Here is a 27,916-nt window from a genome sequence, read left to right as displayed (position 1 = left end):
CATTTTAGGAAGCTTGTACCAGCAGTAATGTAGATAGCCACCGTCATGCTCCAGGTAAATGGGTGAGGGACTGGATCAAGGTAAAACTGGAGAAGGAGAGAAGAAGAAAGATTCAAAAAAAATTTTTTTTTGTTTGACAGGCAGAGTGGACAGTGAGAGAGAGAGACAGAGAGAAAGGTCTTCCTTTTTGCCGTTGGTTCACCCTCCAATGGCCGCCGCGGCCGGCGCACCGTGCTGATCCGATGGCAGGAGCCAGGTACTTATCCTGGCCTCCCATGGGGTGCAGGGCCCAAGCACTTGGGCCATCCTCCACTGCACTCCCTGGCCACAGCAGAGAGCTGGCCTGGAAGAGGGGCAACTGGGACAGAATCCGGCGCCCCAACTGGGACTAGAACCCGGTGTGCCGGCGGTGCCGCTAGGTAGAGTATTAGCCTATTGAGCTGCGGCGCCGGCCGAAAGATTTAAATTTGTTTATATATTTTTATCTAGTAAATCATGGCTGCATGAAGTTGTTATCATCACCTGGAAAACTACTCTGCATGTCAGAAAATACTGGTGGGTGGGTTCTTCATTTGGGGCAGCCATTTCCAATTGTACCAGGAGCTCCTGCAGGTATTGTTGAAGTGTATACTTTTCTTTCCCAGTAGGTTAACGCCCTGGCCTGAAGCACCGGCATTCCAATTGGACACCAGTTCGAGACCCGGCCGCTCCACTTCCGATCCAACTCTCTGCTATGGCCGGGATATCAGTAGAAGATGACCCAAGTCCTAGGGCCCCTGCACCCACGTGGGAGACATGGAAGAAGCTCCTGGCTCCTGGCTTCAGATTGGCTCAGCCCCAACTGTTGTGGCCAATTGGGGAGTGAACCAGCGGATGAAAGGCCTTTCTGTCTCTCTCTCTCTGCCTCTCCTCTCTCTGTGTTAACTCTGACTTTCAAATAAATAAATAAATCTTTAAAAAAAAAAAAGTGTACTGTGTTAGAGTGTGACTCCAATAGGAAAAAATCCTATGAAATGAGTCAGCTAAGAAGTTTTGCTCCCATTTTTAGTGAAATTGAATAATTCAGCTGGAATTTATAAGAAATATTGTATCTCTTTTGTCTCTCTGCTGAAATAAGTGTAGAACCAGCCATTAAAGTACATGTTTTTAGGCCTTAAACCCCTTTTCTGCTGATAAGCTAAAGGAAACCAAAATTGTATGTTTTAAATTTGAAATGGTGTGTAAGTTATAGTAAAAATTCAGCTCATGACAAGAGCCTAGGGTGATTACTGACGCCATAAACAATAGTGTCAATTTGTTAAGTCAACAACAGGAGTCACTGTGCACTTACTCCTCATGTAGGATCTCTGTCCTTAATGTGTTGGTCAATGTGAATTAATGCTATAACTAATACTCAAACAGTATTTTACACTTTATGTTCTGTGTGGGTGAAAACTGTTGAAATCTTTGCTTAATATATACTTAATTGATCTTCTGTTTATAAAGATAATTGAAAATGAATCTTGATGCAAATGGAATGGGAGAGGGAGCAGAAGTTGGGAGGGTTGTGGGTGGGAGGGAAGTTATGGGGAGGAAAAAGCCATTATAATCCATAAACTGTACTTTGGAAATTTATATTTGCTTAGTAAAAGTTAAAAAATATTTTTCTAATTACATATAATTTATTTTTCAATTATAGGGTTTCCATTTTTTAAAATTTATTTTATTTATTTGAAAATCAGAATTACAGAGAGAGAGAGAGAGAGAGAGAGACTTTCATCAGCTGGTTCACTCCCCAAATGGCTGCAATGGCCAGGGCTGGGCTAGGCTGAAGCCAGGAGTCTGGAACTCCCTCTGGTTCTCCCCCATAGGAGCACATACATGAGTACTTGGGCCCTCTTCCTCTGCTTTCCAAGACAGAATCAGAGAGCTGAATAGAAGTTGAACATACAGGACTAGAACTGGTACTCATAGGGGATGCCAGCTTAACCCACTGTGCCATAATGTCAGCCTCTCCATTTGATTCATTTTTCATTGCCTCTATTTATAAGGTGATATTTCTTGTAATTTCATTTATTGAGAGCATATTGGTTGCACTCATTAAAGGTAATTATTATAGCCACTTTAAAATTGCTGTTAGTTTTAATATCAGAATCATTTTGGAGTGATTCACAGTTGATTTTCTTTTCCCTTAATAATATTTTCCATTTTCCTTGTTTTTTGTACTTTAAGTAATTTTGGATTTTATAAGAATTTCTCCAAACCTTGGTTTGTTATTGCAGGCAATTGTCTTGGTTTAACGTGGACTGAAAACCTTATTGAATGGAGGCTATTCTCAGTTTAGGTTGTTTGTCATGATATATGTTGCTTTTTTCTGTTCTGTGAATGCTCTGAGTGTCCATAAGACACTCATGTTTACCCTGCTCTGTTCAGATTCTCCCAAGCCTGTTTTCTGGGTTTTGGGCCATAAAGAGAGATGCTCCCTACTACTTTTCCCCAAGCTGTGGGCCATGCAGATGATATTTTGTTTTGTACAATTACCTTCCTCTACGTGTGTTCCCTGTAGATGCATAACTGTTCCTATTCACTTTTTATGCTGTCTGGCAGCAACCTTTTATATTGTGTCCACGTTTTATAGATTGTTTTTAATGGTAGAATCTTACTTTGTCATTAACATAAGTAAAACTTTTTTGTTTATGCAATCACTTTTCACCTTCTGGAGTATGTAGAACCTTATTTTTCCACTTAATCTTCTCTGAAAACCATATCTGATTTCAGGATATAGATTTGCAGAAAACTCCCATTTCATTTAAGTCACCAAGATTACATGATTAAATTCAGAGTCTACCAGACCTACTTGTAAGCCCCTCCCTTTTTTAAGATTTATGTATTTTACATATGGAAACACAAGAGATATCAATAGCAAAAGCAACGTTATACAATGAAAACAAAGCGGAGGAGCTGGCACTGTGCCATTGTGGGTAAAACTGTTGCCTGCAGTGCCAGTATCTTATATGGGCACCAGTCAAATCTTGGCTGCTCCACTTCCAATCCAGCTTTCTGCTATGGCCTGGAAAGCAGTGGAAGTTGGCCCAAGTCCTTAGGCTCCTGCACTTGTGTGTGAGACCTGGAACATGCTCCTGGAGGCTCCTGGTTTAGGATTGGCTCAGCTTCAGCCATTGCAGCTATCTGGAGAGTGAGCCAGCAAATGGAAAGCATCTCTCTCACTCTGTCTCTGTCTTTGTCTCTGTCTCTCTCTCTCTGTCTCTCTGTAACTCTGCTTTTGAATAAATAAAGAAATCTTAAAAAAAAAGTTGGAGGCATCATAATACCTGATTTCAAAACATACAAAAATGCAGTTTTAATTAAAAAAAAAAAGCCTGGTACTGACACAAAAATAGATGTGTAGACCAAAGGAACAGAATAGAAACTATAAATCAATCCACACATCTACAATCAACTTATCTTTGACAAAAGAGCTAAAATCAATCCATGGAAGGAAGGACAGTCTCTTCAACAAATGGTGCTGGGAAAACTGGATCTCCACATGCAGAAGTATGAAACTAGATCCCTGCCTTATACCTTACACAAAAACCCACTCAAAATGAATCAAAGACTTAAATGTATGACCTAATAACGTTAAATTACTAGAGAACATTGAGGAGACTCTGCAAGACATTGGCATAGTCAAAGAGTTCTTGGAAAAGACCCCAGAAGCACAGGCAATCAAAGCCAAAATGATGAATGGGATTCTATCAAGCTGAGAAGCTTCTGCACTACAAAAGAAACACTCAGTAAAATGAAGAGGCAACCAACAGAACTGGACTACATCTACTTGTTGTTAGTTAATGCTTTGATTGTGCTTTGCCTTTAGGATTTTACCAGTAAATCCATAGTTCATCTCCTGTTAGAAATCTTTGAAAAAATGCCTCAAGATCTTGATCCAACTTGTTTAAAACTTTCCATTTGAAAGCTGTATTCTTGTCTGCAGCTGGTCTGGGCACAATGATTTTTGTATCCATCAAGAAGAAAGTCTTTCTTGTTATCTTTTCAGTCAAAATTATGTAAGCTGAGTCAGGTGAGAAGAATATGGTGTTAATTATTATTTCTATGGTAATCATTGATCCTCTTCAAATTAAGGCATAAAAAAGATAAATTTCTTCTTCACAGACTGATGTGGATGGTCTGCGACTCGAGGCATCATTTCATCCATTACTATAATGAATTACCCATTTTTAAACTACTTATTTTTTGGGGCATTGTCAGCATAAACTTTTCATAAAGCATCAGTGATTTCCATGCTCTTTCACTTAAGCTTGACCATCAATCTGATATTTATTCATGTATTAAACTGAGTATATGTGCCTGATGGGCAGCAAGTAAACTCTTACATCCAGGTGGTGGGAAAAAAGGAGTGATGTATTTGAAATACATAGAGCAAAAAATCAAGCAATGATCACTCAATTCTCAGACTTCCTGGGGACCAAAGGCAATGAATCTTAGGATGAAAGCAGAGGTTGAGAAGTGCCTGATCAGCTCATGTGTGAATCTTTGGGCTGTAGTGTTCATGTCCTTCCTTTGATTGGTCAGTAAGAGGAAACCAGCGTGTTTCTTTTATAATGGCAAAGGTGGGCTCTGGTAGGTTGGATATTACTTTGATCAAGGCCTGTGAGTTCCTGCAAATCTCTCTGAATAGAACCTAGCTTTAAGGTGCCAAATATTGAATTCTGAGTCTTAGTGATTAGTGCTATCTTACAAGGACAGCAAAACTCTTCAGACACTTCCTTAATTTAGTGAGTTAATTTTTAGCAAGGAATTGATTTATAGTCATTGAAGGGAAGACAGAGGAACGGCTATAGGCAGGAAGGTAGCCCTAGCAGGGAAGAGCTGAGGTTTGCCAGACTTGACTGTCTTGCATTACAGCCCTGCTCATGCTGCTCAAACCACTCTCCCTCTTTTCTGTGCACTGCCCAAGCCCTCTTTCCATACACCGGCCAAACCCCACTTCTGTGCACTGCGTCCTTCCCTTCCATGTAACAGAAAACAAGTTCTGCAATCTTGAAACTTAGATACAGTATGAATTAGAAATATCCAATGTGGCTGCAGCTGGTGTTCCAGGGGTGACCTTTACATGATTATAATAAAATAACCATGGGCAGGCCGGTGCCGCGGCTCACTAGGCTAATCCTCCGCCTAGCGGCGCCGGCACACCGGGTTCTAGTCCCGGTCGGGGCGCCGGATTCTGTCCCGGTTGCCCCTCTTTCAGGCCAGCCCTCTGCTGTGGCCAGGGAGTGCAGTGGAGGATGGCCCAGGTGCTTGGGCCCTGCACCCCATGGGAGACCAGGAAAAGCACCTGGCTCCTGGCTCTTGCCATCGGATCAGCGTGGTGCGCCGGCCGCAGTGCGCCGGCCGCGGTGGCCATTGGAGGGTGAACCAACAGCAAAGGAAGACCTTTCTCTCTGTCTCTCTCTCTCACTGTCCACTCTGCCTGTCAAAAAAAATAAAATAAAATAAAAAAAAATAAAAAACTTTAAAAAAAATAAAAATAAAAAAATAACCATGGGCAACATGCCCACTGCCATCACCCACCTGACACTATGACACTTTTGAGATTTCCAAAAACTGGCAAGGAAATGGATACTACTCAAGTCCTGCCCTAGACTCCTCCCCTTTTGAATAGTCCATTAAATCCACTGCCCCTTATTGTATCCACATCATGTACAGGGACAGATCTGAACCTTGTTGAGGACAGCTCTCTCTCTCCTGAATTTGCCCACATTTATTTTTTATGCAAGTAAATCTTGCTTCTGTACTAAACTTTATACATGTCTCTTCTTTGAAAAGAATCTGGACCCAGCCTAGCCTGGGGCCACCCCACAACAGGATTGCAAGTTGAGGGAGAGATAATGGGACCTAATAAATTCTACATCAAAAGCATCAGAGGTAAGGGCTTTGTTGTATTTCAATTGTGTTTCAGATCCCACCTTCTTCCTCCTTTCTCCTTCCACTCATCCATTTTGACTTTCCAGTAGTTTGCCCTCTGTTCTACATTCCTTTATCATCTCCTGCTTTCCCCTTCTCCTCCCCCTGTTTCTTCATCTCCTGTGTCTTTCCTCCTCTTTTTCCTTCTCCTGCAACACTGCATCTCATTAACAGCCTTATCTAACCATCTGTCTCATAAAATTTCTCCCAAATTTCTTGTTGATTAGTAGTATAAAAATAATAGTAAGTGATATATAATCAACAAAAAATAAAATTGGCATTAGCTAAAACCACATGTAGTTTTCTGCTACTTGAAAATTGGCAGATAAATCAGAATATCTTGACATTTTTAGAACTGGAAAATTTGACTTACAAAAGTTTGTATTCTGGAGAAAGAATAACTACAAATGAAAATTCTCAATAAGATAGTCTATAAAATGTAACCATAGAAAATATTTACTGAAGAATTAAATCTATGTGTAAAACGCAAGAATAAAATGATTAATTCCAGGGGTGGGTGTTTGGCACAGCAGTTAAGATGCCAATTGGGATGCCAGCATTGCAAATCAGAGTGCCTGGATTTGAATTCAGGCTCTGCCGTTGGACATTAGGTGATGATTCAAGTTCTTGGATCCTTGCCATCCACATGGGAGACCCAGATTGAGTTCCAGGTTCCTGGCTTTAACCTGACCTAGCTCCAGCTGTTATGGCCATTTGGGAGTAAACTAGCAAACAGGAGATAACTTCCTTACTCTCTGTGTCTCTCATATACATAAATAAAAATATCAATGCTACTGAAAAAATTATATGGAAACATGATAGTTTTTTAAAAGATTTTATTTATTTCATTTGAGAGTTAGAGTTACAGACAGTGGGAAGGCAAGACAGAAAGATCTTCCTTCCATTGGTTCACTCCCTAAATGGTCACAACGGCCGGAGCTGCACTGATCCAAAGCCAGGAGCCAGGTGCTTCTTCCTGGTCTCCCACGTGGGTGCAGGGGCCCAAGCACTTGGGCCATCCTCTACATTTTTCCAGGTCACAGAAGAGAGCTGGACTGGAACAGGAGCAACTGGGACTAGAACCAGCGCCCATATGGGATGCCGGCCCCACAGGCAGAGGTAAATTAACTTACTGTGCCATGGTGCTACCCCAGTATGAAAGTTGTTTAACTGTGCTATGGATTTTATTCTGGAAGACACTATCTTGATGAACTTTTATCAATATTGGCATATTTATTATTTATTTTTACTTTTTTCTACTGTTTATTTATTTTCGTCATCTGGAGAGGCAGAATGCCAAAGAGAGAGACAGAGAAAGTGATCTTCCATCCTCTATTTCATTTCTCAAATGCCCACAACTAGGACTGGAGACTAGGCTGAGATCAGGAGCCAGGACCTTCATCCAGATCTCCTTCATGGGTGGCAGGGACCAAGTACTTGAGCCATCACTTGATGCCTTACCAGGGACAGGAAGTTGGATTAGACACCTGGGTTAGCTGGGACTCTAAGCAGTACTCCTATATTGGATAGAGGACATCTCAAATAATGGCTTAGCCCTTCGTGTCACAATGCCTGCCTCAGTTTTTCAAATCTGGTGTTTTGAAATTTTCTTTGTTAAAATGTCAGAGGTCAAAAAGGCCTGAGACTGTGGGTTTGACCTGTTTTTGTTAGTTTGGCAGCTCCATTGGGGTCAACGTTTCCTTCCTTGTGCAAGAAAAAGGCAGAAGTCAGGGTCACCAGGGGTTCTTCTTGCAGTGTTACAGGCAGAATGACCACTCTGAAGAATGCCAAAGAAAATGCGCCCAGAACTGAGTCTGAGGGACTCTTTCCAGCAGCGTCATCTCCTCCCATGACTAATTCCACCACATGATGTTGCAGTGCAAACTGCTAAGCCAGCAGAGTGTACAAACATTCTGGTTCCACTGATGCACTTCAGTTGTCGCCAGGACTTAGGCAGTACCAGGACACTGAGAAAATAATGTCTGAAATCAGCCAAGAGACAAAATCTATTGGGAAGGAAATAAAGCATCACTTTATTTATGAAGTTAAATCATTTCCAGGAATCTGTCCAAGGTGGCCCTTATTAAGCAGGAGACTCTGAATGCTATGATCAAGCTATATGGTTCTGCACCTTTTAAGCAATCTAGCATCTGCTTCTGCCCATCCTGATGATAAGGAATTGGGAATGTGTGTCATCATGTAGATGCTGCAGTTCATGAGTCTTTAATCCCTGTCCTGAAAGCAAGTGCTAACTGCTACTTTGAAGGGAGGGCATGTGGCACAGTGGGTTAAGACCCAGCTTGGGACGCCCATATTGCACACTGAAAGTGAGTTCAAATTCCAGTTAGTTCATTTACAGTCCAGCTTTCTGCTAATGCACCTGGGAAGCAGTGGGTGATGGCTCATGTACTTCAGTTCCTGCTGCCGATGTGAGAGACCCAGATCGAGTCCCAGGCTCCTGAATTCTAAGTGATCCAGCCCTGGCTGTTTAGGGAATAAACCAGTGGATGGATGATTTTTCTCTATATAGATGTCTCTCTGTCACTCTGTGTTTCAAAAAAGAAAAAAAAAAACACCCGGTGAAATATATCTAATGGCTTTGTTGTGTGTTTGTATCAACCTCCTCTTTCCTACTATTAACTCAGTAGGTAATTATGTAAGGAATGGCAATGTGCTTATCTCTACTCTCTACCTATTTTTATTCCATCCTTATCTCTCTTAGGTAAACTGCTGACTTGTTTACATCGGCATCATTTCACAAAACTCGGCTAAAATAAATACTGCACATTCAGCAATCTCAAATCAGAATCAGCTAAGTGCTTTTTGTTTTTCATCATCAACTCATCCTTCAAGAAACCCTGCCAATTGTTTTCTCCTTAGAACCCCTTCCCCTCAGCATGATTTCTCATTTTCATCTCTCAGTCTGCATCAACCACTCAGTCAGTTGTGGCAGGGAAAGCTCCTGAGCACAGGACCCTCCAGTTCACAGATGGACACAACCTTCCTGCAGTTCTACCACTGCACTCACTGCCGCCTGTCTGCCGCCTGTCTGCCGTCAGTCTAGACAACCCTTTCTTCCTCTCGAGACCTGGTGGTTTGCTCCTGTCAGGCAAATATCGCTATTCCATTTAATCTACGCTTTGTCCTGAATGGAAAACAACATTGAATAAGAGAATTGACCCATCTGCAAAGGAGCAAGAAAAACGAGCTCTTGATCTGTGAAAATACAACATTGTACAGGTTCCTGTCAATAAGTATGCCTTCAATTCACAAAATCAAGAAACATCAGTTCATCTTTTTGTCCCTTTAACAGTAAAAAGTGACTGAATCTACAATAAATAAGTCTATAAATACTAATTGATATCAATACTGAATGATTAGAAAATTTGAAAGCAAAGACTTACCCCATTCAAAACTTGCTTAGCCAAAGGAAATTACAGAGTCTATGACACAGAATTACAAAATTAGTAACCAGCACTTAATGATTGAGTCAAGCATGATAGATTATAAATACAACACTAGACTGATTAGAAGTTAATGACTGTGATGTTCACAAAAATCTTTCATGTATATTTAAATCAATAGTGCGCGACTCATTCGTTGGATATAGGATTAAAGAGTTCATATATATTTATTAGAAGAGTTTATTTAAGTTGGTAAATATTTAGTGATTTATTAAAAATTTAGTAATAGAGTAGATTTTCACATTCTCCATTTTCTTTACTACTTGCAGGTTGAGAGAGATTTTAAAATCTCCCAAAACTATTGTTTCTATTGAAGTTTCAATGACATGCTAAGCTCATTGGCTTTGCAGTGGTCTCGCATTACCTACAGAGGGTCTGTTCCAAGACTCCAGTGCATGCTTGAAACCACGGGGAGGTAAGGAACCCTATATATAGTATGCTTCTTCTTGTGCATACATACCTATGCTAAAGTTTAATGTATAGATTAGGCACAGTAAGATGTTACTAATTGCCAGTGAAATAGAATAATTATAACATACACCATAATGTAAGTTATTTAAAGTTATTTATTGCTTATTTCTGGAATTTTCCATTTAATATTTTCAGATCATGGTAGACCTAATAGAAGCTTCAGAAAGCAAAACCTTAGATAATGGGAACCCTCATGTGTCTTTCAATGTACTTCGTTTTTTTTTTTTTTTTATTTAATGGATACAAATTTCATATGCACAGCTTTTAGGGATATAGTGTTTCTTTTTTATTTTTATTTTATTTTATTTTATTTTATTTTATTTTGACAGGCAGAGTAGACAGTGAGAGAGAGAGAGACAGAGGGAAAGAACTTCCTTTTCCGTTGGTTCACCCGGCAATGGCACACCGTGCTGATCCGAAGCCAGGAGCCAGGTGCCTCTCCTGGTCTCCCATGCAGGTGCAGGGCCCAAGGACCTGGGCCATCCTCCACTGCACTCCTGGGCCACTGCAGAGAGCTGGCCTGGAAGAAGAGCAACCGGGACAGAATCCAGCACCCCGACTGGGACAAAAACCCGGTGTGCTGGAGCCGCAGGCGGAGGATTAGCCTAGTGAGCCGAGGCGCCGGCCGGGATATAGTGTTTCTTACCCCATTCCTGCCCTAACACCCCCACTCCATCCCACCTCCCACTCCCTCTCCCATTCCATTTTACATTGATTCATTTTAATTGACTTTATATACAGAAGACCAACTCTATACTAAGTAGAGATTTTAACTATTTGCACCCACACAGACACACAGAATATAAAGTACACTTTGAAGATTAGTTTTATGGTTAGTTCTCATAGTACAACTCATTAAGGAAGAGGATCAACATAGGGAGCAAGTGCTTGGCTTTCCATGCCTGAAATCCTCTCATGGTATTTTCAGTAGTATCTGAATGCCTTAGGGGCTGATTCTGAGGTCAGAATTTAATGTACTTTGTTTTAACACAGATTTTCATGGAAGTTATAGTAACAAGATGACTTCTTATCATTTTATATTTAACTTTTATCTATTATTTCATGTTTAACAAATACATAAATTCATAAAAATAAGCAGGAAAAAACATTGCTTGTAAGCCCAAGCCTCATAGCATATTAACTCATTGAACTTTTTTTTTTAAAGATTTATTTATTTTGAAATGCAGTGACAGAGAGAGAGAGAGAGAGAGAGAGAGAGAGATTCCATCTGCTGGAAATGGTCATAACGGCTAATGCTGGGCCAGGCCAAGATCCAGGAACTCCATTCCAGTCTCCCATGTGGGTGCCAGGAGCCCACGTTCTTGGGCCATCTTCTGCTGCTATCCTAGGCACATTAGCAGGAAGCTAGATCAGGAGCAGAGCAAACATATCTTGCATCTGTGCTCCAACGTGGGATACCAGCACCATAACCAGCAGCTTAACACCCTGTACCACAACACTGGCCCCCAACTTGTCTTCTGCTGCCATCTCAGATGCACTAGCAGGGAACTGGATCAGAAATAGAGCAACCAGGCTTGGAAGTGCTTATATGGGATGCCGCTTTATTTTTTTTAATTTTTAAAATTTTTATTAAAGAGAAAAAATTTCATGTATTTAATAACTGCAATTCTAAGTAGATAAGCATACTTCCCTTCCTCTTTCTTAAATACACTTACTTAAAGGTGTGCAGTTTCATGAATCTGGGCACATGCCTGCATCATAAAACCATCTCCACAGTCAAAATTATGGGTAGCTCTGTCACCCCCAAAATTTCCTCTTGCTCCTTTTTTTTTTTTTTTTACAAGCAGAGTGGACAGTGAGAGAAAGAGACAGAGAGAAAGGTCTTCCTTTTGCCGTTGGTTCACCCTCCAATGGCCGCCGCGGCCGGCACACTGCAGCCGGTGCACTGCGCTGATCCTGATGGCAGGAACCAGGTACTTATCCTGGTCTCCCATGGGGTGCAGGGCCCAAGCACTTGGGCCATCCTCCACTGCACTCCCGGGCCATAGCAGAGAGCTGTCCTGGAAGAGGGGCAACCGGGACAGAACCCGGCACCCCGACCAGGACTAGAACCCGGGGTGCCAGTGCCGCAAGGTGGAGGATTTGCCTACTGAGCCACGGTGCCGGCCTATGGCTTTTCAGTTGTCTAAGTCGTTGATTTTATTTTAATCATTATTTCCCCTCTTTTGCTTGGGTTTAATTTGAACTTGGATTTCATGCATTTCTGGTTTGTTAATGAGGAAATTTAGGCCACTGGTTAAGACCTTTGTTTTTTACTAATATAGGCATTTAGTGCTACAACTTTTTCCTGTCTACTGCTTTACTAGAATCCCTAACAGTTTTGGATGTTGTGTTGTAGCTTTACTGAAATTCTTTCTGCTTATCTTAGCAATTTATTGAGAAATGAGTATAGAAGAAGTATACCATTCTTATAGATTGTATTTTTTCTTCTTGTAGTTCTAACAAGTTTTCTTCATGTACCTTGGAGCTCTGGTATTAGGTACATAAATATCTCTGATTTTTATTGATGTGAAAATTTTAGTACTATGAATATACTATTGTATGTCTGGTAATAGTCTCTCTGTGAAATCTACTTTATGTGATATTAATATGTACACTCCAGATTTCTGTGTGTGTGTATGTGTGTGTTAGCATGGTATATTTTCTTCCATCCTTTTACTTTAAAACATTTTTATCTTCATATTTAACATTTTCTAATTGTGTTTTTGTTTCATTTTTATTCCCTTATACCTTATTTTTACTCTTTTTAGAATATTTGGCTATTGTTTATCTTTCTATATTATTACTTTTGTTGTTTGACTAGTTATAACTTTTTTTTATTTAGTGGCTATAACATTTTTTAGTTTCATTTTACTCCTGCCTGTGTTTGTACTTTCTCCATCATACATTTTACTTTTACATGTATTAAAATCCCATAACACATTATTATTTTTGTTGAAATAGTCAATTATATTTTTTATTTCTACTTACATTGTCAATGTCCATTTGAGATACTAAGCTCCTGATTATTTTGCTTTGCTAGTTTGTCTTTATGATTTTAACTATTTTTGACATAAATAGGTACAGACTGAATAGCTATTATCTGAATGGATAATGTGATATAAGGACGGGTTCTACATTTTTTCTAGAAATTTTTGAGTTTTAGCTCTTATAGATAGAATTATGACCAATTTTGTACTATTTTTTAAATTACCTATGTTATGAGACAAGCTTTGAGGTTATTTTTTCCATAATTGATATCTTTTTGTTACAGCAACCATTATTTGAAATGACTGTTCTTTCCCACTCAAATCTGGAAATCTTTGCCAATAGCTCACCGATTATAATTGTATATGTTTGCGTATGTGTTTGAATACTCTGTTCTGTTCCATTGATATTTATGTTGATTCCTTGCCAGTACTGCATTTTTCTTATTATAGTTCTAATTTAATTCCTTTTTAAATTTATTTTTCATTTTATTTGAAAAGCAATGAACAGAAACATATAAAGATCTCCCATCCACTGATTCACCCAAAATGCCTGCAACAGCCAGGGCTGAACCAGGAGCCCAGAACTCATTCCAGGTCTTCCTTGTGAATGGCAGGGAACAAGGCATTTGAGCCCTAACCTGCTGCTTCCCAGGGTTCACATTAGCAGAAAGCTGGAATTGGAAGCAAAGTGAGGACTCAAGCCCAGGCATTCCAATATGTGATGCATGCATCCCAACTGGCAACCTATCTGCTGCCCCAAATGCCTGCCCTGGTTTTAGTATATTCCTTGAAAATAAAGTTTAAGTTCTTTAAATTTATTCTTCTTTTCCAATTTGTTTTGATTTCTTTTAAAAATTATTATTTATTTAACTGTTTGAGAAGGAGAGAGACTTGGACAGATAGAAAGCGCTCTCATCCATCTGCTTGTAACTCCACAGGTACCTGCAAACACTCAGAACAGGGCCAGGCCAAAGCTGGGAGCTGGGAACTAAATCTGGTTCTCTTACACAAGTGGCAGTGATCCAATCACCTGATGTTTCCCAGAGTTCACGTTAGCAGGAAGTTGGAAGTGGAAGTGGAACTGGGACTTGAACACAGACACAGTATGGGATGTAGGCATCCCAACTGGCAGCATCTTACGGCCCCTCGGCTATTCATGGCCATGTCCGTAAGTTTTAAGAGTAATAGCATCAAACACTTGCAGTACTTAGTCTTCCTTCAGGCCTGCGGTTCAGAAGGCTGGGTGGCATATCCTGCTGAAAGGCCGCATTTCTCAGTGGCCTTCTTTTTGGGTCAGTGTGATCATGTGACAAGTTCCTGGCCCCATCAGATGTGATCCTATGCATTGTGTAAGACGTCTATGAAGGCTCTTGCAAAGGTGAGAACAAGCACTCTTTTAGCTTTCCTTTCAACTTTCTTTGAAATGTAGAGTTAATAACTGGGAAGTTAAAGGATGCTTTTAACAATGAGGGGACTTTGAAGATGGAAACCAGCATTGAGGAACAGGACAAAAGGAGCTGGAAGCCCTTCGTTATTGTTTTCCTTTCTTTATCCATGAAGTTACAATATCAGGTCTTGTCTGGATTCTTTCACAAGAGAGAAAAATAAGCCTCTATCTTGTCCAATTGGCTGATATTTTGTGCTTTTCTGTCACCTGCAACCAAACTTATTCATAACAGAGCGATTCCAAAGTAATGCAGAGTGATTCCTTCTATTATTCTTGAATTCATTCCCTGACTAGTGGGGGCTAGTTTGAACTTTTTCATTAAAATGAGAGAATTCCTGTACAATGGCTTATACTACCTTCAGTGTTCTTGTTTACTCACCATTACCCAGAGCCCATTTATCCTCCCTCTCCTTGAAAATGACGCACAGACATTCACCATGGATCCATGCCTCCTCTCAGCTCCCTCATGAAGAGACAGTGAACTCCAGCTTCATCTATGTCACTCAGCATCTTCTACTGCTCTCATCAAAGATAGCAGTGGACCAGCCAGCAAGTGACCCAAGCCTGCATTGTTGCTATAGCTCATCTATGATCTGCAGGAGACATGGTGAAGACATGGGCAACCAAATCAGGAAATCCTGCTCCCTGCGCACAACTGGGCTTGCAGGTTCAGAAGCCTAAAAATCTCTGCTGTTATTTTATCCAATCTGAGTTTTCTGAAATATAAATATGCCTAATGTGATGAATAACATATTTTTTCATGAAGCTCTTCAAGGGAAGTGGAGAATGAATGATGGGTTACAGTTGTGTGATGGGTACCCTGGAGTTCCTGGAGCTTAGTTGCTCAGCCCTTTCTTTTGGTATTTGTCAAAATCTGCCGTAAAATAGTCAACAATACAAATTTGAGAGTATACTCAAGGAATTGGAGCATGCCCTCTCAAATTTAATTTGTTCTGTTGACTTCAGGAGTGACTTAATTACTTCCATGTGAAGTTAGTTTAAATAGCTGGTCTTCAGGTCAGGATATTTAGATTGTGGAGTTTATATGAATGTTTTTCTGCCTTAGTTTTTTATAGAAATATTTATTTTTTATTTACCTGAAAGCAGAGAAATGAGGGAGGGAGAGAGGAAAAAGAGAGAGAGATCTTCCATCCCTATCAAATTGACTACAATAGCTGAAGACAGGAGCCTCGAACTCCATCCAGGTCTCCCATGTACCTGACCCATCATTGTCTTCCCCCCAGGGTGCATATAAGTAAGAAGCTAAAATCAAGGGGAGAGCCAGGACTTGAACTTGTACTCCGATATGGAATATGATTTTTCTTTTTTTAAAAAAGATTTATTTATTTTATTTGAAAGAGTTACACAGAGAGAGAAGGAGAGGCAGAGAGAGAGAGAAGTCTTCCATCCACTGGTTCACTCCCCAATTGGCCGCAATGGCTGGAGCTGCACTGATCCGAAGCCAGGAAGCAGGAGCTCCCTCCGGGTCTCCCACGCGGGTGCAGGGGCCCAAGGGCTTAGGCCATCTTCTACTGCTATCCCAGGCCATAACAGAGAACTGGATCAGAAGTGGAGCAGACAGGACTCAAACCGGCGCTCATATCGGATGCCGGCACTGCAGGCAGTGGCTTTACCCGCTACGCCACAGTGTCGGCCCCGGAATGTGATTTTTCTAAGTGGCTTCTTAATTGCTGAGCTGAACACCTGCCCTTGAATGGAGGTTTTTAAAAGTGTAACTCCAAAGTTTCAGTTCTCTTTTGTACCTGCCTTCCAGATTAGAAGGGTGTTATGCACACATCAAAAAAATATTCATGGGGGCCAGCACTGTGGCATAGCAGGTAAAGCCGCCACCTGTGGTGCCAGCATCCCATATAGTGTTGTGTATAATAGGATATATATGTGTTGAACACACACACACATATGTATATATGTAGATAGATAGATAGACAGATTTATATCTGTGTCTCTGTTCTGCCTTTTAAATAAAGAAATAAGTCTTTAGAGAAAATTGGAAGCTCTGTGGTAGAATATGCTAAGAAGCATTTTCTCATTCTGTCTACATGTATATATAAGTGAAGAATCAAACTCATTCTAAACTAATTATAATTTATATATGAAGACCTCCAAAATGTTCATGGAAAAATGGAGTTAGAACATAACACAAATTTCCCATAAACTTTAAAAAGCCCTCTAATATATACATAATATGAATATATACATAATAACTATAATCATTGATTTATTACTAAGCATTTTACCTGCGATTTCACCTAAAACTCCTATCAGTACATACAAGGAAAGTGGTATTTTCATAGAGGAAGATTTAGATGAGGAAATAGATGTTCTGAGAGGTTATTTTCTTATGAGTAACCAGTTGTCAAGAGGTGAAGCTGTGGTGTGATGAATTGGAATCTGACTAACAAATCAACTCCTCTTCTGCAATGCTATTGCTGCCTATAATTCATAGTGATTGTGATTTCAAAACTTACATGTAATGTATATGGGTTAAGAAGTTGCTTGAAAGGGAAGAATTAGCTGTAACCTGCACTTTTACTTGGTATTTATTATTTTTTATTATCACTGGGTCCTGTTTAGATGGGATTTTGGAGAAGGAGAACCTGCTCAGTTGAAGGAGCAACATTTGAGATCTGAGTTTGCTGTGAGAATATGTAGCCCAATATTTATTCCAAGTTATTGACCCCTGTGAGGTAGAGCTCAAGGCAGGGATGTAAGTAAGGTGCATATATGAGAACAGGATTTATTTAAAGAAAAAGAGTGAGAATATGCATGAGTGTAAAGCTGCCTGCTTTACTAGCAAGATGGGAGATACCTGCCGTGAGATGGCCAGAGAGATGTCTGCAAGGAGAAAACATGGGGGAAGGGCCAACAACAGGCACAAGAAGTCAAAAGGGCTGCTCCTATGTGCAACAGTTACCTTTATGTGGTTCAGGGTAGTCCCTTCATTGAATACAATGATGGAGTGGAGTTTGGGAAAGGTTTAGTGTGTGTGAGTTTTCTGATGCCTCTGCATGAAGTTTAATTTCCACATGGCCATCATGGTCTCTTCCTTTCCAGTTCCAGATGAAACACAGGTGCATCATTGGAAAGTGGATGTAGTAGATGACATGCAAGGGGTGGGGGTGGATTTATGGTATAGGGCCATAGAGATGCAAGTTGTGGGGAAAATCTCCCAGAAATTTATTCCTATCTAACTTCCTGCCTAGTCCCTGATACCAAGCTTACCTGTGTTGAACATTCCAAACTGGGATATCCAAACAATCTAAGAAGTTACTGCCCCAAAGCATGTTAAACAATGGGATGCTTTCCCTTTGGCTGCAAATAATGGTTATAATCTTGCTTTGAAGATACTGGCTGAATCCCCCTTCACCCTCTTTTTAATTATTGGGGTTGTAAGTCAGAAAGAACTTGGTCTAATTCCATTCTCTCCTAATTATAGGAATTTAGGCAATTCCAGTATTGTTTTAACTCTGTAAAATGCAGAAAATAGGATTAACCAGGCATGATTTTGTTTGAATATTTAAAACAAGGGTCTTAGGTACCTGGCACTTGGTAGGCTATGGTTGTTGCTCTTGCCATTCCAACACTGTCTAATCTTGAAAGGACTCCTTAACTGAAATTAGTTGATTGTGACTCACTAATCTGGGTTGGAGACTCAAGAATGAAATGTCTGCAAAAAGGAGAAATTTGTGGTCAGTTTCCAGGGAAATCTATGCCCTGTGATTCTTTCCTACTGGATGTACCGAGAGTGGTCATGTTTTTGTGACATCATAAAACAAGCAGTTGATTTACTTCTGCTGTGTCACATGCATAAGATCAAATAGTATCACATGGACCCAAACAAAACATAAGGTCCTTTTATTGAAGTGATATATGGATTTTTGGGGCTAAGAGATGTTAAAGGAAGGACAACAGAAGTCAGATTAATTATTTATGTTTTTATTGTACCAGCGGAAGTCTAGCTCTATACAGCTTGGAGATACTTCAACTAATGCTGAAGAGAAAATACTCATGATAATGGAAGACGGCTCTTGTGTTGTTAACTGAAAACATTATCCGGATCATCAAAGTGGTTCAGGGAAGTCATTGAGTGTGGTTGCCTTTTCAGTTGAAAGTGTGCTGATTATATGCAGTTCCCACTAATGCTCCTAAGGAGTGGGCACCTTTGTTTATATGCTTGCGTCTTCATTTCTGATTCTGTGTCTTTAGGTATGCATTGAAAGCTTTCCTATATTTTTATCATTTATGTGATAGTCAAGTCTACCTGACCCAATAACCCACTGCCACAGAGGACTTATTTTGGTGCTTCCCATTATTTATTTTAGTTGAACAGAATTTTTTCAATATTGGGAAAAACACTAGTGGCCTCATAGCTGTGGGAACTGCCTTAGCTCAGAATGCCAGCCTGGCCTCTGCAGTGACCATAGCACCCTTGCTTCCTCTGTGCCGCTTCCTTCTGATTTTCCTTTGATTGCCAGCTCCTCAGCGTTCAGGTGAAGACAATGAACTTACTATCACTACCACTACTGGAAGAGTGGCTGTATGCTTCATAGTTGCACCTGTTGTAATCATTAATGATACAAACTCTTGGATGATGGCAATGAACAAAGCTTGGTTTTCATCAAAGAGCATTCTGATGCTTCCAAGTCAGACATAAAGGGGGAGTGGGAAGAACACAGACCCGAGTAGGACACCTGGGCTCTTTCCCAGTTCTGCCTGTAAACAGCTGTGTGTTGCTGGGCACCCTTTTAACCCCCAAGGGCCTCTATTTCCCTGCCATTAAATAAAACGGATTTTTGCAATTTTGGAAACTCAGCAAGACTGTGGAAATGTCATGACTTTATGCAGAGGCTATCAGAAGAGTTTGTCAGCTCTTTATGTAAAGAGGTCTAAAGAAATTGTACTTAATTGTGAAGCAAAGAGTTGCCATTTGGGGACACTGAATCAGGCAAGGCAGCTCTGAATAGTGTCCCACAAGGAAAGCTCTGAAGAGGGTTTTTTAACAGGGGATTTTCTCAAAAAGTTGTTTTTTTAGGCACTTCACTGGCTGGGAAGAACTAAACTGGAAACCCATTTTGGTTGGTTAGTTAATTAGGTTATTCCCAGCTGAGAGATGATGAAGGCTGGCAGATACTGACTGGGATTGTTTATCCAAATGTGCTGGAACATTCTGTGGCTTGACCTTTAGCAGGTGTGAGTTGAGTGCAATCCTCTCACAGTTTCCTAGCTCCACTTGGGAGAGCCTCAGCCCTGGGCAGATTATTTCATTTTCTTTCAGTGATTCTAAGATTCTTGGACCGAACGGTAAAGGAGCCGGGATGAGCCATGAACACCTTTCTATCACTGTCCTGCAGGTATCCTGTGCTGTCCAAGGTACCAATCAACTCCTTCCAGCAAGTGCTGCTGGAAGGTCTGCACACTCCCAGCGTCTCTGCCGATCCCATTCCCCAAGAGCTGCCTGCTGTTGTGGGTCTTCTCTCGTCACCTCACCAAATCTGCCAGGTTCTGTTTCATACTTTCAGGGGGCTTCTTTGCCCAAGTTGCCCTATCTGAATTCAAAGCAAAGTGCCAGTTGCTGCACTTGCTTTTAAAAAATGGGCTTTGTATTTTAGGTCTTTAGATGATCAGCTGGAAAGAGTGAATAATGTGAATAATAAGATGTCAGAGCTAAACAAGGATTGAAGGCAAGAAGAATGAGAGGTGGTGTGAGTGACCTCTGCCATTCCTTGAGAGGCATCATACTGATCACTGGTGTGTTGTAAGAGAGTCCTGTGTCGTTTTTGGTGCTTGAATTGACAAAACCTAGAAAAATAATTGGTCATTGTAAAATTGAAATTACATCAAATGTGGGAGGAGGAAAAATACCCTAAGAAGGTAAATAAAATTTTTCCCATTACTTTCGGCTTTTCATTTTTCAGGATTTGTTATTTCTGGGCACATTACTTGGGGAACTGCATCATTTGAATTTATGATAAGCAATTTAATGAAATGGGCACTATGGCCCAAAGAAAAGGTAACATTTTATTTATTTATTTATTTATTTATTTATTATTTTATTTTTTGACAGGCAGAGTGGACAGTGAGAGAGAGAGAGACAGAGAGACACCGCAGCCGGTGCACCACGCTGATCCGAAGCCAGGAGCCAGGTGCTTCTCCTGGTCTCCCATGTGGGCCATAGCAGAGGGCTGGCCTGGAAGAGGGGCAACCGGGACAGAATCCGGCGCCCCGACCGGCACTAGAACCCAGTGTGCCGGCGCTGCAAGGTGGAGGATTAGCCTATTGAGCCATGGCACCGGCCAGAAGTAACATTTTTATAATCATCAATTACAGGTATCTCCTTCTTTCAGTTGTGGGGTGGCTCTACTAAGAGTGGGTGTCATTTGGAGGATGGAAGACTACTGGGTGACTTTTGCCACCTGATTTATTTGTCAAAGAACTTACAGTATTATTAAAGTAAACCTCGCATACACCAGGCTACATTCATTAAAAATGTACAGTTTCCATGAGTTTTGAATTGTGTACACCAGAAAACTTACAATCAATAAGGAATATGTAATCACCTCCCACAATATCTTCATGCTCCTTTGTAATCCATCCACTTCCTGCCATCTCCAGGCAACTGCAGACTTTCTTTCTGCCACTTTACATAAATTTGCATTTTCCAGAATTTTGTACCTTTCTAGAATTTTACCATTTCTAATGCACATGTCATATAACATGCATTTTCGGGGAGAAGTCTCGCTTCTTTCTCTCAGTACCTTAGTACACTCACATTGTAGCATGTGTGATATTCTGTTTGGATACACAATTATTTGTTTATATGCCATCTATAGATGGATCTTGTATTAGTTTTCCAGGGCTGTCATAACAAAACGTCATGGCTTGGGTGGCTTAAATAACAGAGGTGCATTATCTCACAGTTCTGGAGGCTGAAAGTCAGATCAGGGAGTCAGCAAGAATGCTTTCTTCCGAGGCCTCTGCTAGGCTTGCATTTGGCAGTCTTATCCCTGGACTTTCTTGAGGGCATGTGCACCCTGTATTTCTCTGTGTCCTAGGTGATTGCTCATCCTGCTGTGTCATAATTCCACCTCCAAATTTTCTCTTCTTATAAGGGCATCAGTTAGAGTGAATGAGAATCATTTGATTTAATCACCTCTTTAAAGGCCCTATGACCATATCTCCAAATATTGCTGCATTCTGAGATACATCTGGATTTTGGGGGGTGGAGGACACAGTTCAGTCTCTCAGAGACATTGAGGGTTGACTATTACAAACAAACTCTCTATGATTTCTTGTGCATAAAATGTTTGTGTCAACATGGGCTTTCATTCCTCTTATGTAAATGTCTAGGAGTAAAATTACTGCCTTATGTGGTAGTTCACATTTAATGTTTAAGACATTGAAAAGCTGTTTTGCAAAACAATTGTTCCATTGTATGATTCTGTCAGCACAGAATGAGTGGCTCCTTGCCGGTATTCAACAATATCAGCCTCCTTAGAATTTTACATGTTCTTATATTCATAGTTGTGTAGCAGCACCCATGATGGTCTACTGTGCACTTCTGTGACAATCAATGATGTTAAGCATCTTTAGACATTTTTTGTGCCATCTTTATAGTTTAATTGGCAAAGTGTCTGCTCAAAATTTTACCAATTTTTTTAAATCATTCAGTTCTGTGTTCTTTATGTATTCATCAAATATATGCTTTGCATACGTTTTTCCCAGTCTGGCTTGCTTTCTCATTGCCTTTTGAAGACGAAGTATTTTAGTTTTCCTAAAACTTAATTTTTTTGTTGCTTTCTTTTATAATTCGTGCCTTGACATAGCTTTCTTCATTGTTACCCTGCATAGAGGGCATTGCCCTTCCCATTTTAGGGAGCTTACTGTTTTCATTAAGTTTGTAAACTTTCAGTGATTATATTTTCTTTTTTTAACACTTTTTTTTCTCTTTTATTTAATTTTATTAGTTTTTTAATAGATGTAAGTCTAAGAACATAATGATATTCCCTTCCTCCCTCCCTCCGCTCCCTTCCCCTTACTCCCTCTCACGGATCTCAAGTGTGTTTTTTGCTCTCTTCTGGGACTCTAACTATACATGTGTCGTTCCTTTAGTAATTGTCCTTTGTCGAACAAATTGGTAGGAATTATGTGCTATTACAATTTTAATGATTTTGTGACCTTTGAAAAATTTAATTTACGTGGATGAAACTGAACATGTTCAGTGAACTGGGGTTCACTCCCCAGATGGCCACAATGGCCAGGGCTGGATCAGGCCAAAGCCAGGAGCCACATACTTCATCCAGGCCTTCCACATGCATGTCAGTGGCCTAAGCACTTGGGCCATCTTCCACCGATTTCCCCAGGCCATTATCAGGAGCCAGAAAGAAAGTAGAGCATCTAGGACAAGAACCGGCACCCACATGCGATGGCAGTGTTGCAGGTGGTGGCTTTACCTGCTGTATCATGACACTGGCCCCTAATATTTTTACTTTTTGTAGAACTCTTTATTTAGTAGACTCGATAAGGTAACAATAAATTATCTTAATAAAACAAGTATTTACAATGAAAAACATTGTCCTTTTCTCTCTGTTTTGTTTTTGGTAGTTTGTATTACTATATTTTAAAATTTGTTGTCTTTTAATTTTATACTGTCTGCTGATAATTCTATAATTATTCCTCATTTAATGTAATTTTCATCTGAAAATGATTAACCTGTGTTGACCATCACTTTAACACATCTGCTTAATACACTGAAAGTGTACTTAAAGCATTATCATGCTTGTGCCTTCCTACCATATGGAATAGTCATAGTAACTGTTTAAATTTTACTACCCTTTAGATCACTGGGTCTATTTCTATTGACTGATCATTTTCTTTATTTTTATTTTTCAAAAAATTTATTTATTTATTTGAAAGGCAGAGTTACCGAGAGGCAGAGGCAGAGAGAGAGAGAGAGAGAGAGAGAGAGAGATCTTCCATTCTCTGGTTCACTCCCCAAATGGCCGTAATAGTCAGAGCTACATCAATCCAAAGCCAGGAGCCAGGAGTTTCTTTTGGGTCTCCCATGTAGGTGCAGAGGCCCAAGCACTTGGGACATCTTCCACTGCTTTCCCAGGCCATAGCAGAGAGCTGGATCAGAAGTGGAGCAGTGAGAACTCGAACCTGTACCCATATGGAATGCTGGCACTGTAGACAGCGGCTTTACCTGCTACGCCACACCATCCCCAACAATTTTCTTTATTATGGGTTGTCTTTTCTTGCTTTTTTGCACAGCTGGACATTTTTCATTGAATGCCCAATATTGTGGTTTCAAGTTGTTGATTTTTGGGGAATTTTTGTTATTTCTATAAATAGTTACACATAGTCTAGAACACAGTGTCGTTCTTTTTGGAAAGACTGATTCTTTTAAAGCTTGCTGTTGGGACAGATATTGTGGTGCACAGGGTTAAACCTCTGCTTGGGACACCTGTATCACATATTGGAGTGCTGGTTCTAGTCCTGGCTAATCTGTTTCCCATGCAGCCTCCTACTAACGTGTCCTGGAAGGGAGCAGGTGATGGCTCAAGTGTTGGGCTTCTGCCACCTGTGTGGGACACCAGGCTGAAGTTTCTGGCTCATGGCTTCAACCTGGACTAGCATTGGCTTCTTGCAGGCATTTGGGAGGTGACCAACAGGTGAACTCTCTGACGTTTAAGTAGGTGAATATTAATAATTAAAAAATCTTACTCTTAAGCTTTTTTAAGGCCACAACAATCCACCTTTGGCAAGAGACAAGTTTGGTCCCTCTATAGAGGCAATGCCCCTCTGAGCTTTCATCCTTTGGTCCTGTGTGCTGCAAGGCATGTTCCAATCTGGATGGTACAATAAACAGCACTCCTGGCCGTGAGTGAGCACCAATAATTGTTTCATTTGCCCCATGCGGTGAGCAGTTTCTTCAGACACGTGTTGTTTACAGCTGGGGATTAATTCTAGCCTTCTCTACATCATCATTGTTGGAAGTGGAATTTTGGTTTGTTTTGCTTTAAAATTGAAATCCTAGGGCTGGTGCTGTGGTGCAGCAAGTTAAAACCCTGGCCTGCAGCGCTGGCATCCCTTATGGGTGCCAGTTTAAGTGCCAGCTGCTCCACTTCCCATACAGCTCCCTGCCGACGTGCCTGGGAAAGCAGCAGTGGAAGATGGCCCAAGTGCTTGAGCCCCTGCACCAATGTGAGAGACCTGGAAGAAGCTTCTGGCTCCTGGCTTCAAATCAGCTCAGTTCCGGCCATTGCAGCATTTTGGGGAATTGAACCAGTGAAAGGAAGACCTCTCTCTCTTTGTCTCTACCTCTCTCTCTGTAACTCTGTCTTTCAAATAAATAAGATAAATCTTTAAAAAAATAAAATTGAAACCCTCTTTTACACTACCTATGCCAGTTGTTTCCTATGATGATACAGAAACTCCTTCCTGTTCTCAGTACATAATGCAAACCTGGACAGGGAAGACATTGGTTGTATCAGGAAATCCACAGATAAAATGGATTAAAATTAGGAAGTAAAAATGAAAGTGAGCTCATTTCAGGATGATTATAAAGACTATCCAGGACTCTCAACACTTTCAGAATGACTTTCTGTCCCCATGAAGAGTGAAGTATTCATGGCCTTGCTCGTCTAACCCAACTTTCCCAGTAATCCAAGTGCAGTCTACAGTGTTATGTGAGCTTATCTCGAGCTCCATCTGTAGTGAATTCCCATGGTCAAGGAAATCTTAGGGACAGAATTAGTAGTAAAGCCCCAGGAAATGTAGTTATATGAATTATCTGGGTGCTTCAGTTATGTTTCCAGTAGCAACAAGGTGACATGGTCAATGCCATCATTTGTGGAGAGGCATTAAGGTGATAATTTAAAAGATGTGGGCCCAAAATAGGGAAACCATAGGAATAGTACAGGATTCCAAGACCAGTGACAGAACCTTGGGTTAGGGGTTTGTTACTGAAACCCCTAGGGAAAGGGAGAATGTTCGGGAATAACAATTTGTGATGAGCCAGGACCCCGGTCTAGGAATAGTCATCCTTGATGACATTACAGAGAAAGAGCCAGTGAAGTAAATGCCCAGCTTCACTACACTCATCGCCAAAGCGACTGGATTCCAGTTGGAGCCGCTGATGCAGGCCATGTATTTCTGAGCACAGAGCACTGATGGGCATTAAGAAGTGGCTCTTGAAAGGCAAATAATATCTTATCCAGAAATGTTAAAAAGTTAGAAATAACTTAGACAAAAGACTCAAATTTCCATAGATAAATGTTTTGGTGTATGTGACTGCAGTCTCTCCTGTCTTGCTCTCTTCATATATATTTGTATAACCTAATAGCAAATATATATACACATACACATGTACATATATATCACCATAATACATGCACATGTCACATCTGCATGTATATACTGCATATCCCCATACATATTAATATTACTAAGTTTTATGTTATTAACATATTTGCTGTACTTTTTAAAGTTATGCTTCACATAAATGGATACAAACTGAATATTCTATTTGCTTACTCACTTGGCATTATGGCAAGAATTCCCTATAGAAAAAATTTTACCTTTTGCTTCAACCTTAAACTATATATGATAACCTATATAGAAATCATGAGAGTGGGTTTTTTTAGTTTTGCTTAAGTTGAGATTTTAAGTTTTATATGAAATATTTTATCCAAGAGCCACATAGCATGATAAATTCAGCAGTTTTTTTTTAAAGATTTTATTTCTTTATTTCAGAGGTAGATTTATAGAGAGTGAGAGGGGGAGACAGAGAAAAAGGTTTTCTGTCCACTGGTTCACTCCCCAAATGGCCTCAATGGCCGGAGCTAAGCCAATCCGAAGCCAGGAGCCAGGAGCTTCTTCCTGGTCTCCCACATGGGTGGAGGGGCCCAAGCACTTGGACCTTCTTCTACTGCTTTCCTAGGCCACAGCAGAGAGTTGGATCGGAATAGGAGCAGCCGGGACTAGAACGGGCATCCCATATGGGTGCAGAGGCAGAGGATTAACCTACTGTGCCACAGTGCTGGCCCCCAGAGTTTTCTAAATATTGCCTTTCCCCTGCTTTTCTATTCATCAGAAAAACTGACATTAGCTTAGAATTTTGCTTCTGCTGTGAAAGGTTGCAGTATATTCACCATTTTTTAAAAGATTCATTTATCTAAAATTCAAAGTTACAGACAGAGAGGGAGAGAGAGATCTTCCATCTGTTGGTTTATTCCAGAGATGGAATAATGGCCGGGACTGAGCCAGGCAGAAGCCAAGATCCAGGAGCTTCATAAGGGTCTTTAATGTGGCTAGCAGGGGCTCAAACACATGGGCCATCTTCTGCTGCTTTTCCCAGGACATTAGCAGGGAGCTGGATCAGAAGTAGAGCAGCCAGGATATGAAGTGGCATCCATATGGGATGCCAGCATCGCAGGCTGTTATATCAGAACACTGGCCCTTATTCCTTCTTTTTAGATAAATCCATCAACAAATATTTGAAAGGAAATTTCATAGTTTTACTGAAGCATTAGAAAATCTTCTCTATGAGGGTTAAGTGGGTTCTCAGTGGGTTAAGCTGCTGCCTGCAACACTGGCATCCCATATGAGTACCAGTTGGATTCTCAGTTGCTCCACAATATTTGCATAAACATGAGATATCTTGGGTATGGGACCCAAATTTAAACACAAACTTCATTTATGTTTCATATACAAGTTCGGCACATAGCTTGAAAGTAATGTTAGGCTGGCGCCGCGGCTCAGTATGCTAATCCTCCACCTTGCGGCGCCGGCACACCGGGTTCTAGTCCCGGTTGGGGCGCCGGATTCTGTCCCGGTTGCCCCTCTTCCAGGCCTCTGCTGTGGCCAGGGAGTGCAGTGGAGGATGGCCCAGGTGCTTGGGCCCTGCACCCCATGGGAGACCAGGAAAAGCACCTGGCTCCTGGCTCCTGCCACCGGATCAGCGCGGTGAGCCGGCCGCAGCGCGCTGGCCGCGGCGGCCATTGGAGGGTGAACCAACGGCAAAAAGGAAGACCTTTCTCTCTGTCTCTCTCTCTCACTGTCCACTCTGCCTGTCAAAAAAAAAAAAATAAATAAATAAAAAAACAAAAGAAAGTAATGTTATAAAGTATTTTTAATGCATCTACAGTTTTACTGTGATCCATCATCTGAGGACAGGTATAGAATTTTCCACTTGGGATATTATTTCAGCCCTCAAAAAGATTCAGATTTTGGAACATTTTGAGTTTCATATTTTTGGGTTAAGGATACGGAACAGTAGTAGATATCAGGCCAAGAAATCAGTTAAAAAAATCTTTAGTCAAACATTTCAACCCTCAATAGTTATATTCGGCTCTGTGATAATGAAAAGCAATTAAATATTGTGTTAGCAATTTTTATTGTCTACACTAAATAACTGTACATTTTGTGTTTCCCAACTTCCCAATTGAGTCACTAAGATCCCATGAAGAGAGCAGCATCAATGAAGAACAATAAACATGTTCAATATTTGCCCAGAGAGAAATCTTTATGTGGGCAAGGGACGATCTTTATAAATCCAAAGA

The 27,916-nt window shown here is 40.7% G+C and overlaps 1 protein-coding gene and 1 long non-coding RNA gene across 4 annotated transcripts in view; both read left to right on the top strand.

Moving 5' to 3' along the window:
- The window catches only part of LOC138843059 (serine/arginine repetitive matrix protein 1-like), a 244,974-nt gene extending 243,458 nt beyond the window's left edge, over nucleotides 1–1,516 (top strand). The window contains exon 5 of one of the 2 annotated variants that reach the window (XR_011379440.1): nucleotides 648–1,516. The gene's annotated coding sequence lies outside the window, so the exon portion shown is untranslated. Of the gene's footprint in view, nucleotides 1–644 lie in introns of both variants that reach the window. The other variant, XR_011379439.1, reaches the window with a different exon arrangement.
- Nucleotides 1,517–12,420: 10,904 nt separating this feature from the next.
- LOC138843961 (uncharacterized) overlaps nucleotides 12,421–27,916 on the top strand; it is a 30,123-nt gene continuing 14,627 nt past the window's right edge. For both annotated transcript variants that reach the window (XR_011379209.1, XR_011379208.1), the window contains exons 1-2: nucleotides 12,421–19,853; nucleotides 19,964–20,681. This is a non-coding gene — a long non-coding RNA (uncharacterized lncRNA). The remainder of the gene's footprint in view (nucleotides 19,854–19,963; nucleotides 20,682–27,916) is intronic.

The sequence above is a fragment of the Oryctolagus cuniculus genome, chromosome 10, assembly GCF_964237555.1.
Source record: "Oryctolagus cuniculus chromosome 10, mOryCun1.1, whole genome shotgun sequence".
Taxonomy (NCBI): Eukaryota; Metazoa; Chordata; class Mammalia; order Lagomorpha; family Leporidae; genus Oryctolagus; species Oryctolagus cuniculus.
The sequence above is the reverse complement of the archived record's forward strand: the minus strand, read 5'-3'. Positions and strand labels throughout refer to the sequence as shown.